The sequence below is a fragment of the Lepidochelys kempii genome, chromosome 11 (assembly GCF_965140285.1).
Source record: "Lepidochelys kempii isolate rLepKem1 chromosome 11, rLepKem1.hap1, whole genome shotgun sequence".
Classification (NCBI taxonomy): Eukaryota; Metazoa; Chordata; order Testudines; family Cheloniidae; genus Lepidochelys; species Lepidochelys kempii.
Genome location: NC_136390.1, coordinates 23,755,316 through 23,771,083, shown reverse-complemented (window position 1 = coordinate 23,771,083; position 15,768 = coordinate 23,755,316). Strand labels below are relative to the sequence as shown.

Here is a 15,768-nt window from a genome sequence, read left to right as displayed (position 1 = left end):
GATAGAATTTTAGGAACTGAGGAATTCATGGGTTCTAATACCGGCCGTGTCATTGGCTTACTGTAAGGGTAAGCCACTTCACCATTCTATGCCTGGTACTGAATTTCCTATCTTTAATAATACTCACCCGCCTACTTCACAGAAATGTTGGGTCGATTAATTACAGTTTGTATAGTACTTTGAACATATACAGCATCGTATAGTATTTGATAAATACTATTATTATGAGTGGTTTCAGAGTAGTAGCCGTGTTAGTCTGTATTTGTAAAAAGAAAAGGAGTACTTGTGGCACCTAGAGACTAACAAATTTATTTGAGCATAAGCTTTCGTGAGCTACAGCTCACTTCATCGAGCGTAATTTCTAAAACTTCTGAATTTGTACATGTGAGTGATCTGTATATTTAAACCCCTTTGTGCAAAGGGTACACAAGTAAATGCTAAGATCATATTTTTAAAGTGAATCTATTTTGTTTTTAACATTTGCTTAAAATCTAATGGAAACCTTGTGTTATGAAGAAAGTATAGCTCAAACAGGAAAGTACAAAAGGAAGAACACACAAGTCCTGGTCAGCTATTTTAGCTTTTAAGTTATAGGTTTTTGTTATCTAACAAATGATTAACATATATTTCTTTTAAAACTTATGGGAAAAGCATATTTTTCATTTGTTTATGCTGTCTTTGTGCAAGCAGAGTAAGAGAATGTGTTTGAGTGCCAGAAGTAAGGAGTACAAATAGTTTTGAATCATGTGGTTGCAGTCTCAAGAGTACTTTTGAGAGTGAAACTAGAACACATTTTAGCATTTCCATCTGCATACCTGTAATTTGCATCATCTCTAAAAAGAAGGCATTTACCACACGCTTGTAAGGCGTATATCGAAAGTGCATGCAGCAAATGTCATGCTGCTCTTTGGTTTTGGAAGAGGCTGAGGTGTGGGGGAAGATTTGTTTAATTTTTTCAAAGAGGTGTAACACGGGCTTTCCCCATTTCAAAGTAAAGGCAGATGTAAAAGAAGTGTTGGTGCTTTATAGACACTTGTGTATGTATATGTATGTTTATATATAGGCTTGTACACTATGTTCTTTTTCAGGTTTTTCTGACAATTTTAATTTGAATAGTATCCACTGGAAATTTAAGATGATTCTGGTAAACAATTATTAATTTTAGGTGATTTCCAGTATGTCAGCTCATTAAATCACTGTTTTGACACACCTTTTTAAGAAATATTTCTCATATGTTTGAGGACAAATCAGATGTAGCTATATCAAATATTTTCCTAGGAAAGAGAGCTACAGAAGTGTTGGCCAGAATTTCTAATTGGGGTAACAACCCCTCAGAGCCCTCAAGCTCATTAGGGCCCAGATCCAGCAAAGCTTTTATGCACATGTAAATTTAAGAATGTGAATTTTCCCATTGATTTCAATAGGACTGCTCATGTGCTTACAGTTATACATGTGTTTAAGTGCTTTTCTGGATCAGGGTCTATGCTGGCAATAGAGTGGAATGGGGGATTGCACAAAGGAATCTTATCTGGATCTGGGAGAGGCTAATTTGGCTTTTTTATTTATATACAGACAGATGAAGGTGAATAGCCTGTGACTTAGAACAGTATATTTAATGTCTCACAAGAGTTGTCCAGAGCTTAGTGAGCTTGTGAGGATTCCCTAGATTGTTTCCCGGCCACTATCTTCCTGTCAGTGACACCAGACAACCCACCAGTGTCATTTATTTAATCAGCCAGAGAGGTCAAAGAGGTGAAGTAGACTCTCCCCTAAAAACATGCAGTCTCAGCAGAGCTCTTACCTACTATTAGCCTGCAGAGTGAGAGACCAGAAATAGAACCAGAATCTGCAGCATGGTGGTTCTAAAGCACTATAACTGGTTCACTAGGCAATGCTGTTCATCTTGTATTAGGGTGGAATTTTGCATCTGGAAGGAGGAGGCCTAAATAGGAAAGGAGTTTTGAAATTGTGACTTTAAGGAACCTCCTTTTACCACACCATTTGAACCATATCTGGGTTGAAAGAAGCTGAAGTCTTCTTAAACTCATGATGTGAAAAAACCTTCACACCAGTAAACAGCTATCAACAACATTATTTTGCATTTTTATGGTTTAATTTGTCTTCTTGTTTTTAAGGGATGCAGCACTATTAAACAGTTAATGAACGCTAACTGTATAGTCTAAAGTGGCAAGATCCCAGCAAATTCTCATTCGTTGGTGTTTGGCTTTTTTTATAGTACACTTATTTATTGGCAACTGGAATATATATATTCTTAGTGAAACTGTCAGTGTGAAAATGAAGCTATCATTGTAAAACTGACAGTTTTGACAATAAGAACTCCCCTTCAATATTTGAAGCCTGCTGTACTCCCCATAGAAATTGAAACCATAAACATTGTATGGAGTCCGATGAATTGCTAAGATCCCAACATAAATTTTAAGAAAAAGAACATCTTTTTGATATAGCTGCATGAGTGTCTCTTTGTTGACTTTCTTTGAAATAGTGCACAAAAGAGGAGCTACATATATTTTGGTAACATCAGGATGGAGAACCCCGTACACTTCCATTACCATGAATGGAGCAGAAGAACACAAACCATGTATACTTTGGCCCAAATCTTGCAAACACTTGGGCATCTGCAGGCTCAGGGCCTATATTTGTTAAAATAGGAGGTTTCTGGTTTGGCTAGGTTTGTCCCAGGCTAACTGTTCAGCAAGCGATTTTCCCATAAAAAATCCATGATTGTGTATTTCTGTTCATTTAATAAATTTGGTGGGAAAATTAAATGTCTTCAATTTTCTTTTTAATAGAAAACCAGAAGTGGAAGAAAATGAAGTATTTTTGTGTTCATGCTTTGCATACACCAAAACTGAAACAAAGTAAGGAAGTTCACATTTTGTTTGTTAATTCAGACTTACTGTTTCAGGTGAACATGATCCATCTCAAAGCTGTGTTAATGGGATCAAAATGGCTATTTACACTTACTAGCAAAAAGGGAAGGAGTACTTGTGGCACCTTAGAGACTAAACAATTTATTAGAGCATAAGCTTTTGTGAGCTACAGCTCACTTCATCGGGTGCATACAGTGGAAAATATAGTGGGAAGATTTTATATACACAGAGAACATGGAACAATGTGTGTTACCATACAGACTGTAACAAGAGTGACCAGGAAAGGTGAGCTGTTACCAGCTGGAGAGCGGGGCCGGGGGTGTGTGTGTGTGGGTGTGGGTGTGCGTGTGAACCTTTTGTCGTGATAATCAAGGTGGGTCATTTCCAGCACTATACAAGAACAGTAGGAGGGGAAATAAACAAGGGGAAATAGTTTTACTTTGTGTAATAACCCCTCCACTCCCAGTCTTTATTCAAGCCTAAGTTAATTGTATCCAGTTTGCAAATTAATTCCAATTCAGCAGTCTCTCGTTGGAGTCTGTTTTTGAAGTTTTTTTGCTGAAGAATTGCCACTTTTAGGTCTGTAATCGAGTGACCAAAGAGATTGACGTGTTCTCCGACTGTTTTTTGAATGTTACAATTCTTGACGTCTGATTTGTGTCCATTAATTCTTTTACATAGAGACTGTCCAGTTTGGCCAATGTACATGGCAGAGGGGCATTGCTGGCACATGATGGCATATATCACATTGGTAGATGCACAGGTAAATGAAGTGGCAATTCTTCAACAAAAAAACTTCAAAAACAGACTCCAAGGAGAGACTGCTGAATTGGAATTACTTTGCAAACTGGATACGATTAACTTAGGCTTGAATAAAGACTAGGAGTGGATGGGTCATTACACAAAGTAAAACTATTTCCCCTTGTTTATTTACCCTCCTACTGTTCTTGTAAAGTGCTGGAAATGGCCCACCTTGATTATCACTACAAAAGGTTCACCCCACCCCCTAACCCCCCACCACGCTCTCCTGCTGGTAATTGCTCACCTTTCCTGGTCACTCTTGTTACAGTCTGTATGGTAACGCCCATTGTTTCATGCTCTCTGTGTATATAAAATCTCCCCACTATATTTTCCATTCTATGCATCCGATGAAGTGAGCTGTTGCTCACGAAAGCTTATGCTCTAATAAATTGTTGGTCTCTAATGTGCCACAAGTACTCCTTTTCTTTTTACAGGTACAGACTAACTTGACTTCTACTCTGAAACCTAGCAAAAAGGGATGACTGAGTCTTACAGATGTTTTTCTTATGTGGTGTTTAACTTAATTAAATTAGATGTCTGTTTAAATTGTATTTTGTAGTCACATTATACTGAATCATTGAAATCAAAGTAGCTAGATTATGGTTTCCTTCTAAGCATCTCTGCCTTTATAAAATTTACATAATATTCCCAAGTCTAAGTGTCAACTGCCTACTACATTTACTCACATGTGCAACGGTTGGTAATTGTGCTCAGTCTAGTCCACTGAAACTCAAAAACCATTTTTGGTTCTTTGTAAGGCCTGTGCCATTAGGACCCTGCATCTGTGTAAAGAGATCCAGTGTTAATAGAAAAAAATTACATTTATGGAAAAATATTCCAAACCTGTTTCTGAAATCCCTCTGAATCACTCTGCATTTCAGTTAAACAGTTTACCAGAGAATTTCAGCACAATAAGCAAGAGAACATTCTTTTTAGTCCTGTTTCTGCAAGTTTTATATTAACAGCACCCAGAAAATACATGCACTTTATGGAGTGTCAAAGATGCAGCAGACTTAGAACCTACTGCTTGTACTCTATCACAGACAAAGAAATTGTACCTTGACTTAGAAAGCTTGGGCCACATCCTGCAATACTTACTTACACATATGAATAATTTTATGTGAGTATTCTTACTGAGTTCAGTGAGACTATTTATCTCCATAATGTTACATTAATAAATGTTTGTCGATAGGGGCACTGGTATATATGACATTGTACAAACATATTCTAATCTTGTAAAACCTTATGCATGTTCGTAGTCCCACTAAAGCCACTCATGCAAGTAGGACCATTGAAATCCTTGCTTGTGTGAATGAGGACTTTTCACCTAAGTAATAGCTTCCATGATTGGTCATAGTTATCCATACTCACTCACATCTCTGTGTTACCTTGTTTTCACACTGCAGAATGAGTAAGAACAGGTCAGGCTGTATCCGAGGAAGATAGACTGAAATTAAAGCTACATATGTTTTCTGATCCTTCCAATGCAAAAGCTATTTGCTGATGAGCTAATGCTGTTTACAGAACATCTCTACTGCTTTTTTATGTTATATTTTTACAATAATATCTATGTCAACTTCTGAAAGTCATTGTTAAAGGGGCACTGGCTGAAAACTACATGGAAAAATGTTTCCTATCTCTAAATAGTTCTTATTTTAATCAGCAGTCTTTTGAACCTGTGAATCTAAATGACAAAAACTGTAATCATTCAGTGAGGAAATAGTTAATAATAAAAAAGCTTTGCAAAATAATATCTCAGGAGCTTGTTGGTTTTGCTCAGGAAGTTTGCATTTCTTGAGTTTATGCTACCTCATTATTTCTAATATTGAAACTACAGTTTACCAGTCACACGAACCTTTTAAATCAAGAAATGAGCATATGGTTTATTAGCTTAAAAATTGAGTATTTTATATGGAAAATATCCCGTTAGACTTATTGGGCCACTTCTGCTTTCACTTAAATTGGTGTAAATCTGAGGTAACTTGTATGAAGTCAGTGAAATTAGTCCAGGTTTGTACTAGTGAAATTGAGAGCCGGATTGTTTAGCCATTACCTCAGAAAGTAATTTATAACTATAGTCAAAATACATGACTGCTAAATCTTAAGGTTTTTAAAAAAATGTTATTTGTATATCTAATAAATCTGATTCCTAAAATAAATACAAAGATGAAAATTCATTTTAATAACTACCAGCAATTAAAATCTGTATTTTAATTTAGTAACTTCTCGGAGTATTTGGATTGATTTTCTGAAAACTAAGAACAGTGAAAATAAAAACATCTTGGTCGGGCAGCAACAAAAGGATTCTGTGAACCAAAGTTAGGGATATTTTAGTTCCTTACATTGATATTGGACATACTGCTTATGACTATAGCATCTCAAACGGTAATCACATCTGATCATAAACTGAATAGGCATGTGCTTGGTCAATTCTTGGTTAGGAGACCTCGAAGAAAACCCTGCTTGCTACTGGAAGTGGTGGTGGTGGTTTGATATATGGCATTCTTCTGTCCTGGATCACTTCTGAATCAGTTTTCAGAGGAACAGCCGTGTTAGTCTGTATTCGCAAAAAGAAAAGGAGTACTTGTGGCACCTTAGAGACTAACCAATTTATTTGAGCATGAGCTTTCGTGAGCTACAGCTCACTTCATCAGATGTTTACTGTGGAAACTGCAGCAGACTTTATATACACACAGAAATCATGAAACAATACCTCCTCCCACCCCACTGTCCTGCTGGTAATAGCTTATCTAAAGTGATCAACAGGTGGGCCATTTCCAGCACAAATCCAGGTTTTCTCACCCTCCACCCCCCCACACAAATTCACTCTCCTGCTGGTGCTAGCCCATCCAAAGTGACAACTCTTTACATAATCAAGTCGGGCTATTTCTCTGCAGTGCGTTAATGGTCATTGTAGCGCTAAAGGTGCTGTCTTCCTGATGAGACATAAGCCCAAAGTCTTGACTATTTGTAGCCACTAAGCTCAAAGCTCCTATGATGCCTTTGAGCAAGTGAACCTTATTTGTTGGACATATTCTAATTTGGGTAATTCCTACATGAAAATTCCCTCTGCAGTTTCAAAATGATATTCTTCTTCAATTCCTGTCTTAATCTGCTGATGACTGAAGTCAATGAGACTAAGCATGATAGCACATTTTTGCAGGATTAAGACTATAGTTTATAAAGTGCTTGAGATGGAGGAGAGATTATGAGGCAAGATTAATAAGACCTCAGCTTGGAAAAGAGACGACTAAGGGGGGATATGATAGAGGTCTATAAAATCACGATTGATGTGGAGAAAGTAAATAAGGAAGTGTTATTTACTCTTAATCATTACAGAAGAATTAGGGGTTACCAAATGGAATTAATAGGCAGCAGGAACAAACAAACAAAAGGAAGTAATTCTTCACACAACGTACAGTCAACCTGTGGAATTCTTTGCCAGAGGATCCAGAGTAACAGCCGTGTTAGTCTGTATTCACAAAAAGAAAAGGAGTACTTGTGGCACCTTAGAGACTGACCAATTTATTTGAGCATAAGCTTTTGTGAGCTACAATGCATCCGATGAAGTGAGCTGTAGCTCACGAAAGCTTATGCTCAAATAAATTGGTTAGTCTCTAAGGTGCCACAAGTACTCCTTTTCTTTTTGCCAGAGGATGTTGTGAAGGCCACATCTATAACAGGGTTAAAAAAAGAACTAGATAAATTCATGGAGGATAGGTCCATCTATAGCTATTAGCCAGGATGGGCAGGGATGGAGTCCCTAGCCTCTGTTTGCCAGAAGCTGGGAATGGGTGTTCTGTTGATTCCCTCTGGGGCACCTGGCATTGGCCACTGTTGGAAGACAGTATATTGGGCTAGATGGACCTTTGGTTTGAGCCAGTAGGGCTTTTCTTATGTTTTGATGGATCTTTCTGGGTCTAAAATGTTAGGGGATGAAAGCTGTTTAAATTGTTTTTGGCTCAGATTCTCAGCCTAGGTTTAATTGTCTTTGCACTGTTCCAGTAGTGCAAAGGAGACTTAACACTGCCCCAGAGTGGCAACTGGGGACTTCCCTGTCGCATCCCATGGTGGCCTAAAGTTAACGTAGGAGACAGGCTGAAACCATGCTCTGTGCTCCAGCCAGTGGGCTTGTTATTCAGGGACCATTTCTGTTGGCATAATTTAGAGCAACTACTAGGCTCTTCTAAATCATGCTGGGAATCAGGGCATTAGCAAAATGGCATATTTTTTCTTCCTCCCTCCATCCAGGTTCTGTACTGAGCCCCGCTTAGCCAGATCCAGTAACATGGCCCATATTTTTTGTATGTATCAGAGAAGAAACATTTAACATCAGTATAAAACTATTCACTAGACTGAAGTATTTAGTAATTACAAAGCATTATAGTATTTAGAGAAATTTGTTTTATGGAAATTGCACAAACAACCCAATAAAAGAAAACCACACGACCAAACAAAGTCCCTGAGACCCCCAAAATCAGTTTTTTAATAGCATCAGTATAAAAATATATGTATTGAAATGGTGAGTTAATATTGTTTTCTAAACAGACATCAAGTTACTAGCTTGGATAATACTGCAAAATCTAAGATTGAAACTGTTTGCCATAACAAGATATTATTAATTACATATGCCTTCTTTTTATCTGATGTTTAGAAACTATAAATATTTTCATTAAAAAACTCTCTCTGCAATAAGTATCACCATTACAATTTAATTTGTCTTTTAGATATAATTTGATACTATTCATGTGTATGCCATATACAGTTTCCCAACTGCTGTTTCCTTTTTAGCAACATCTTTCAGAAGTTACAGTGCATTTCTTTCTGAATATAAAGCAGTTTGGTATACCAGAAATGCTTTAGAGTATATCAGCAAGTCGTTATAGTGGAAGTCTTTGAGAGGCAATACATTAGGCAAAAAGCAGCAATAGAGATACCTATAGTGAAAAACATACGTGCCCTTAAGCAAAGTACAATAATTAGTTGCTCTTATTCCCATGCCCACTGTCCCAAGTGTTGATATTTATGAAAGGCAAAGATCACTGCAATACCATCTCAAGTTCTGCTCTGTTGGAGTTGTTTATGCTCATTCAATTTTTAATGTACCTATAAGATGTTTTGATGAGGGCATTTAGCCCAAAGGGGTTTGCATCACACTTCCAGTGATTTAAACACAAAAATAAGGTTGATTCTTCAGAATATTTTAAGTGCTAACTTCCATTACAATATTAATCATAAACATTAACAAACTGTTTATCGAAAAATAATTTCATATTTCAGTCACTAAATGGGTTCTTGGTTGTTTCATGTTGATAGGATACTGGTCAGTAAAAGTAGTGAAGTACCTGATGTCAAGATAGCCTGCAGTGGTAGACGTTGCTCACATCTTGTGGGTACCTGATATGCTACTTATTTCATAGAGATTCAGGTCATTTGTTTTCTATTTCAGTTGACAGAAGATATCTGACTAGAATAGACATATTTCCTGAACATTTCATGTGATGTGACAACCTATTATATAGTGTGTAGTGATGGTATATTTTATAAAGCAATAGTTGAGAATTATTAATTGTATTAATTGCTAGTTTATGTATGAAACATCCATTTTTATTTCAGGAGATTTAAACTATGTTTAAACTATGTTTAAATTTAAACATTTTAGAATATTAATGTTGCTTTAATATTGATTATTGCAGATCATTTAAGTAATTATTGTGCTACTGTAATTGTCCTCAAACAAACCTTAGTGTTTTCATCACAGGTCTTTGTAAATATCATTAAGAGTGGCTCTTGGGAGAGGCTAGTCATTTCAAAAGATTATCTGATAGCTACTGGTGATGATCTATGGGGTGATTTCTTACTTTGGCTTATTTGGAATTTTGAGGGGTCAAAATCCTATTCTTGGCTGGAGGATGTTAACATGAAATAAACCTAATATGGATGCGCCTCTTTATTATGTGATATTGTGTTATGTCAGACAAAAACGATCCTGTTGGGGATGGAAACACTTAACAATTTCTTCTCATTAGAAAATTACATTAAAAACATATATTAGGAAAAGTGAGAGCAGAGGAATGTATAGCCTCTGGACCCTCTAATGTCAGCCCAGACAATCTCCACTGATTTCTAAGGATGGGAGGAGAATTCTACAGTGAGTCAATTTGGAAGAGGGAGTGGCAACTAAGGGCTAGTCTACACTGGCAATGCTAAAGTGCTGCCATGGCAGCGCTTTAATGTGGCTTGTGTAGTCCCGGCAGAGCGCTGGGAAAGAGCTCTCTCAGCACTCTAAAAAAACCACCTCCATGAGAGGTGTAGCTCCCAGTGGTGGGAGCGTGCCTCCCAGTGCTTGTGCACTGTTTACACTGGTGCTTTACAGCACTGAAACTTGCTTTGCTCGGGGGAGTGTTTTTTCACTGGACAATTCTTTCAACAAAAGAGGAGGTACCTGTATGAAGTATCCTCCCCAAAAATAAATAAAACAGCCAACAAATTACGGTAGGTTGCAAAGATATCCTTTAGAAAAAGACCACAGCACAAAAAGATTTGTTTGAGGCTGTATTGCCAATGTAGTATATGCCATAGAAGATGTAGATGTATCATTACTCCTGGGGGCATTCTGTGCCAAAAAATTAAAAATCTCCACACACTATTTTAAAATTCTGCAATTTTTTTGTCAAAATAACACTACATAATCTCACCAGTTTCAATTATTTTGGTAATTTATTTCAAAATACCTGTCAGCAAGTATGTCTGTAGCAATAAAGACACACACAAAAATTCCCCCAGGAGTAGAGAGTTAAAGAAAACCCTTTGACAATCCAGTTCCTGTTTCTCTGCCTCCTTCCCAACCCATAGTCCAGTCTGGTGGCCAGACAGCCCCAACCCCTCTCCCCAGAGCCCAGCTGCAGGGCCCCCTCAGCTGATACACACAAATCTCTCCTTCCCGCCCCCGAGCCCAGCCCCAATGAGAGTGATCACTGGAAGAGTGCTTTCATAGATTTTAGCTAAGTCATTTTCTTTTTCCCCAATAATCAACATATTTTTCTTCTTGGTGCTACAGATAGTGTAATGAATATTGGTAGTACCATCTTTCTGTAGTGATTTTGAAGAACTTCTTAGCAACCTCAATTAATTCAGCAACCTCAATTAATTAATTGCATTAGCACATTAGGGTTAAATTCATCCTGGGATAATTCCCTTGCATTCACTGGAGTTACACTAAAGATGTTTGAATTAAAATGGTTTATTAGTGATAATGTGGACACAACCACTTTTCTCTTGGAACACTGCTAGCTATCTTTTTCTGTAGTTTGTCTAATTACAGTATTAAGTTATGTCTTCTGTTGTTCTGTAACCAACACTGCTGTTCTTATTTCAAACTGTGATTTGACTGATTCACTAATTTTAAATATAATTTGATATTTGCTGATAGCTTACAAATAAATACACAGCCAATATATTAAGCTGATTTTTAAAAAATCGGCAAACTACAGACTTGCTGTGGTGCCAGGAGAAAAAAAAAAAGATTTATTCTTCTAACATAGCTGTTGTTGGAAGCCCTATAATTTGCCTTTTTTCAAGATGCTAGTTATGGGTTACAATAGACAACAGTAGTTTTACTTGTAGTGAGAGTGTTAAAAGAAGAATGCAGTAAAAATTAGCTGAAATATGAAGACAGTTGTTTCGTTGTTTTAATATGATTTAATTCTGTAAATATATAAAGTAGGATATAATGTAATTTACCAGGAAAAAAAAGATACAAATGCTACACAATTTCATTAACCTCTGAGCAGGAATAAAGAAAATATTTATGCAAATAATATATGATATTGTCCACTATACTTAGGCCTGGTTTATGTCCTGCTGAGTCATATTAAAATGTCCAATATGTTAATTGCTTATAAAGGTTTAGAATGACTTGAATATCAGTAGCACCTCTGATTGCACAATTTAGAAACTAAATGTAATTTGTTATTGTAGTTAGATTTTTTTAATAAAATAGATACATAGATGAATTTTTAATTGTACTAAGAGGTAAGCAATCACTGGATACTACGACTTCTGTGACAGTTGATTCATTCCTTTAGTATGCAAATTTTAAGTACACATAGATCCAGTACTTTTATTTTAGAAATATGCCTGGAGGCTATATTGGTAGGCTTTAGGAAGATATCTGGTTTGGTGTGAAGTAAATAGTTGTTAAAAGATCACATGAATTTATGTTTTAGAAGATGAAACAGTGGAGCTTTGGGTGTATGAGAAGGCCCAGCTGTACCTGTTATCCAAGCTCACAACTTTGTTTTGTTTTTCAAAGAAATCTCACCAAGCTCACAAATATCACACAATTAAAAGAAAAAAAACAAGGGCAGCAAGAAATAAAGCTAAAATATTCAAAATGGAATGTCTAAAAGTAGGCATCTAAATCCATGTGGCCTGATTTTCAGAAAAAGAAGAGTTGCACCTCCCATTGGATTGAGTGGAAATCATGAGTGCTTGGTGCCTCTGAAAATTTGATTGCCTATGGATTTAAGTGTTTTAGTCTGGATTTAGATGCCTAACTTTAAGCACCCAAATTTGTATATTTTGGTCTCCATGAAAAAAATAATCTAAAAAGAGTGGTCTGATGGTATTTGTAATTGATTTGGTGTATGACCTATATAAAGAAAAGGCATGATTATCTGGAACTGCCCATTGAGATAACATTGGGAAGCGGTGAGTCACACTTCAACAATAAAGCAAAATTAATAAAATTTAGGTCATAATGTAGCCGTTAGATGATATCTGGCCCTTTTTGATATTGTTACTGTCTACAATATTGCTCAGTTCCACACTTTATTCTGAGTTTTACTGTTAGTTCCTTGGCAAGTTTTTTTTTTTTTAGCCAAAATCAATGCAACTGCAAGTCTAAAATAAAGCCATGTGGGGAAATTAATTCGTTGTCAGAATCTCGTTATATAACAATCTGCCTTACAGGTGGTAAGATGGTATTGGTGAGAGCAACTTGCCATTACGATTTCCTAATGGTTAAAGAAGGAAAAAATGCCTTGATTGTAAATATTGAAGAGACTCCTAAATATGTACTCTTGGTACTGACTTGTTATTCTTCCTGTTCTTAATCTAGAGCCATCATTCTCCCTTTCAAACAGTTGGCAATAATTAAATATCTTGCCTAACATTATCAATGTCACAAGGTAGTTCAGTAATTTTGTAGAGCAACAGGATCTTTTAGATTAAAAATAAGATAAAAAGATAGCAATAAAAAAGAAAAATGATTTCTAATTGTGTTGAGGACTTTGTCTTTCATGTATTCCTTCACAATCCAATCTAAGTAAACTAACTTTCATGTAATCTATTGTTAGAGATATTTTAACCAAAAGGAGTGATAGTTTAAAACTACTAATTTTCCTCCAAAAGTTGAATTTTTGAGCATAGTGCTTCTTATGCCCACACCAAAAATTTCTGCTGCATTAATTGTTTTAGGGCTTATTTCCATGAAAAAGTCATAACACTGATTTAACAGAAATTGATTTGAAAAATTTATTTACCTAAGCTGCTACAAAACCTTGTGTAGCACTCTTATTTTGGTTTAAGAGTGGCTTATTTCATCTTAAATTAAGCTGGTAAGGAGTCAACCTAAACTAACTTGAGATGAGTGTCTAAACAAGGTTTTATGCTGGTTTAATTAAACCAATTTGGAAAGACACCTTTAAGTTAAACTGGTCCTAGTTTTTGTGTATATGGAGCCTTAAACAGACTCATAGTAATTGCTGTACTAAATCAGACTAGTATCCATCTTGTCCAGCACCCTGTCTTATGCCCTGAATATTGAAGGTTTATAGGCATTTTTAAAATTCCTATTCTCTGATTCTGTGGGTGATCTAATTATTATTATAAAATCTCATCCTTTTTAAAATCCTACTAAACTCTGGGCCTCCGCGATATCTTGTGGCAATGAGTTCAATGGGCTTATTATGCATTGTGTAAAATGTAGTTCTTTTTATAAGTTCTAAATTTGTTGCTTTTAAATTTCATTTAATGTCCCCTTGTTATCTCATATTAGGAGTGCCTAATTTACCCTCTCTGTGTCATACATTAGATTATATACCTCTGTCCTATCTCTTCTTTATAAATCTCCTCTCTAAATTAAACAGTCTTTCTGTGTCTTTTCTCACTCTCATATGGAAATCTTTCCTTTACTCTAGTATTTTTTATTATTCATGTCTGAATCCTTCTTTTTCTGTTTAGATTTTTAAGTTAAGGTGACCAGAACTGAATACAGTATTCCAAATGAGGGTATATTATTGATTTCAATAATGGCATTTTCATTATTCTTTTCTTTTTCATTCTTATGCTGCTAATGTTTTCAGTGTGTGTTGTTTTTTTTTATTGCCATTGTACATTCAGCAGAGGTTTTAATTTAGTAGGTTTCAGAGTAGCAGCCGTGTTAGTCTGTATTCGCAAAAAGAAAAGGAGTACTTGTGGCACCTTAGAGACTAACAAATTTATTTGAGCATAAGCTTTCATGAGCTACAGCTCACTTCATCGGATGCATGGCTCAAATAAATTTGTTAGTCTCTAAGGTGCCACAAGTACTCCTTTTCTTTTTAATTTAGTAGTAAACCTTGGCACCTCAGGTCTTTTCCAGAGTGGCCACTCGGCTCTTGTAGCTGGTTGCATTGCTTTTAGAACTGAGGTTACAACCAAGGTCACCACATATTCGATAAATTGAACAATGACATCACCTAGCTGCAGGACTGCCAGGCTAACAGTTAGAAATGGAAGCTTATAACAATTTAAGTATGGCTCTTTTGTCAAATATCTGTTCATGTCAGGTATAGGTAGTAGAGCTTCCACGTAGTTGGCATGTGGACAGGTAATGAATGATGGCTGGATGATTGGCTGGTTAATTTAGACACAGACAAACAGAGGAAAATCAACAGGCGTCCTTATGGGCCTTTCTGACCACAGTGCACCCTTTTCATATTTACAGTTGTAAGTTCTTTTGGACAGACTTCTGGGAACCAGAATGTCTTGGGCTGAGAAGGAAAAAGGTGCCCTGCTTCTGAGTAATCATCTATTTCCACACTCTCAGCATGATGGCAGCCTCATTTGGCAGGGTTTTGAGCCGTATCTAATTCATCCAGAACAGGACTATTAGAATTATAAGCCTTTTTTCTTCTGAACTTGGTTAGGATGTTTGCTACTGAGGATCCCCTTGCAGTGGATAAAAAAGGCTTCCCTTGCTAGTGTGGCTGATGTAGATTGTAGAGAACAATTATAATTTTTCATTCAGATGGTTAAGACAGATAACTGCATCAGGAGTAGCGGACTATATCGCTGTGATGCCTCCTTTGTATTTGTGAATCGTGCATTGAGGTGTTATATGTTCCATGGTCTGTTCTAGGAGACCACAGTTGCACGTTGGAGAGTCTTTAATTTTCCATTTGTGCAGCAAGTATCCGCATTTGCCATGATTTGTGCAGATGCAGTTTAGGGTTGCCCGTGAGTTTCGTGGGAGAAAAACACCAGGGATCTTCTGCATGGGTCTTTCAAAGGTGTTTATTTGTGACTTCTTGTGAACTCCATTTGGCTTTCCAAGTTTCATGAGAGTTGAAGTTGCAACACAAGCAGCCACCTTCAGCGACATAGAGTCCACCTTGAATGGGGACCTAAATACCATGGAGAAATATTTCCAGAAATGGAGGCTCAAACCAAGCCCCCACAAAACCACAGTCACTGCATTCCGTCTTAATAATAGAAATGCTAAGTTGGAGCCATGAGCAAGAGACCAGTAATTTTCTTGTTTGTGTGGCAGGGATATACCTCTGCTGTCTATCTCAGATCTCATATTTCTTTGTTCCAGGACCAATTGTAGAACATAAGTCCTTTTGCATTAGAGTTCTCCTTACCTGCTGAGTAAGTTGCAATCTGGAATGTCCTGTGACAGACTCCCATATTCATAACTTCCCAGTACAGAGGGAAATATTTAGTTCATCTCTGCTTATTTACGTGGAAGGTGAAGCCTGACTGTTTATTTGAAATCAGTCCAACTTTTAGGGATGCAAGTCTGAAAGTC

The 15,768-nt window shown here is 36.6% G+C and overlaps 1 protein-coding gene across 7 annotated transcripts in view; it reads left to right on the top strand.

Moving 5' to 3' along the window:
• Positions 1-15,768, top strand: part of QTMAN (queuosine-tRNA mannosyltransferase) — a 290,528-nt gene that overhangs the window by 36,315 nt on the left and 238,445 nt on the right. For 5 of the 7 annotated variants that reach the window (XM_073305410.1, XM_073305409.1, XM_073305403.1 and 2 more), the window contains exon 2: positions 2,811-2,879. The exons of the other annotated variants lie outside the window; for them this stretch is intronic. The gene's annotated coding sequence lies outside the window, so the exon portion shown is untranslated. The remainder of the gene's footprint in view (positions 1-2,810; positions 2,880-15,768) is intronic. 7 annotated transcript variants of the gene reach the window in all.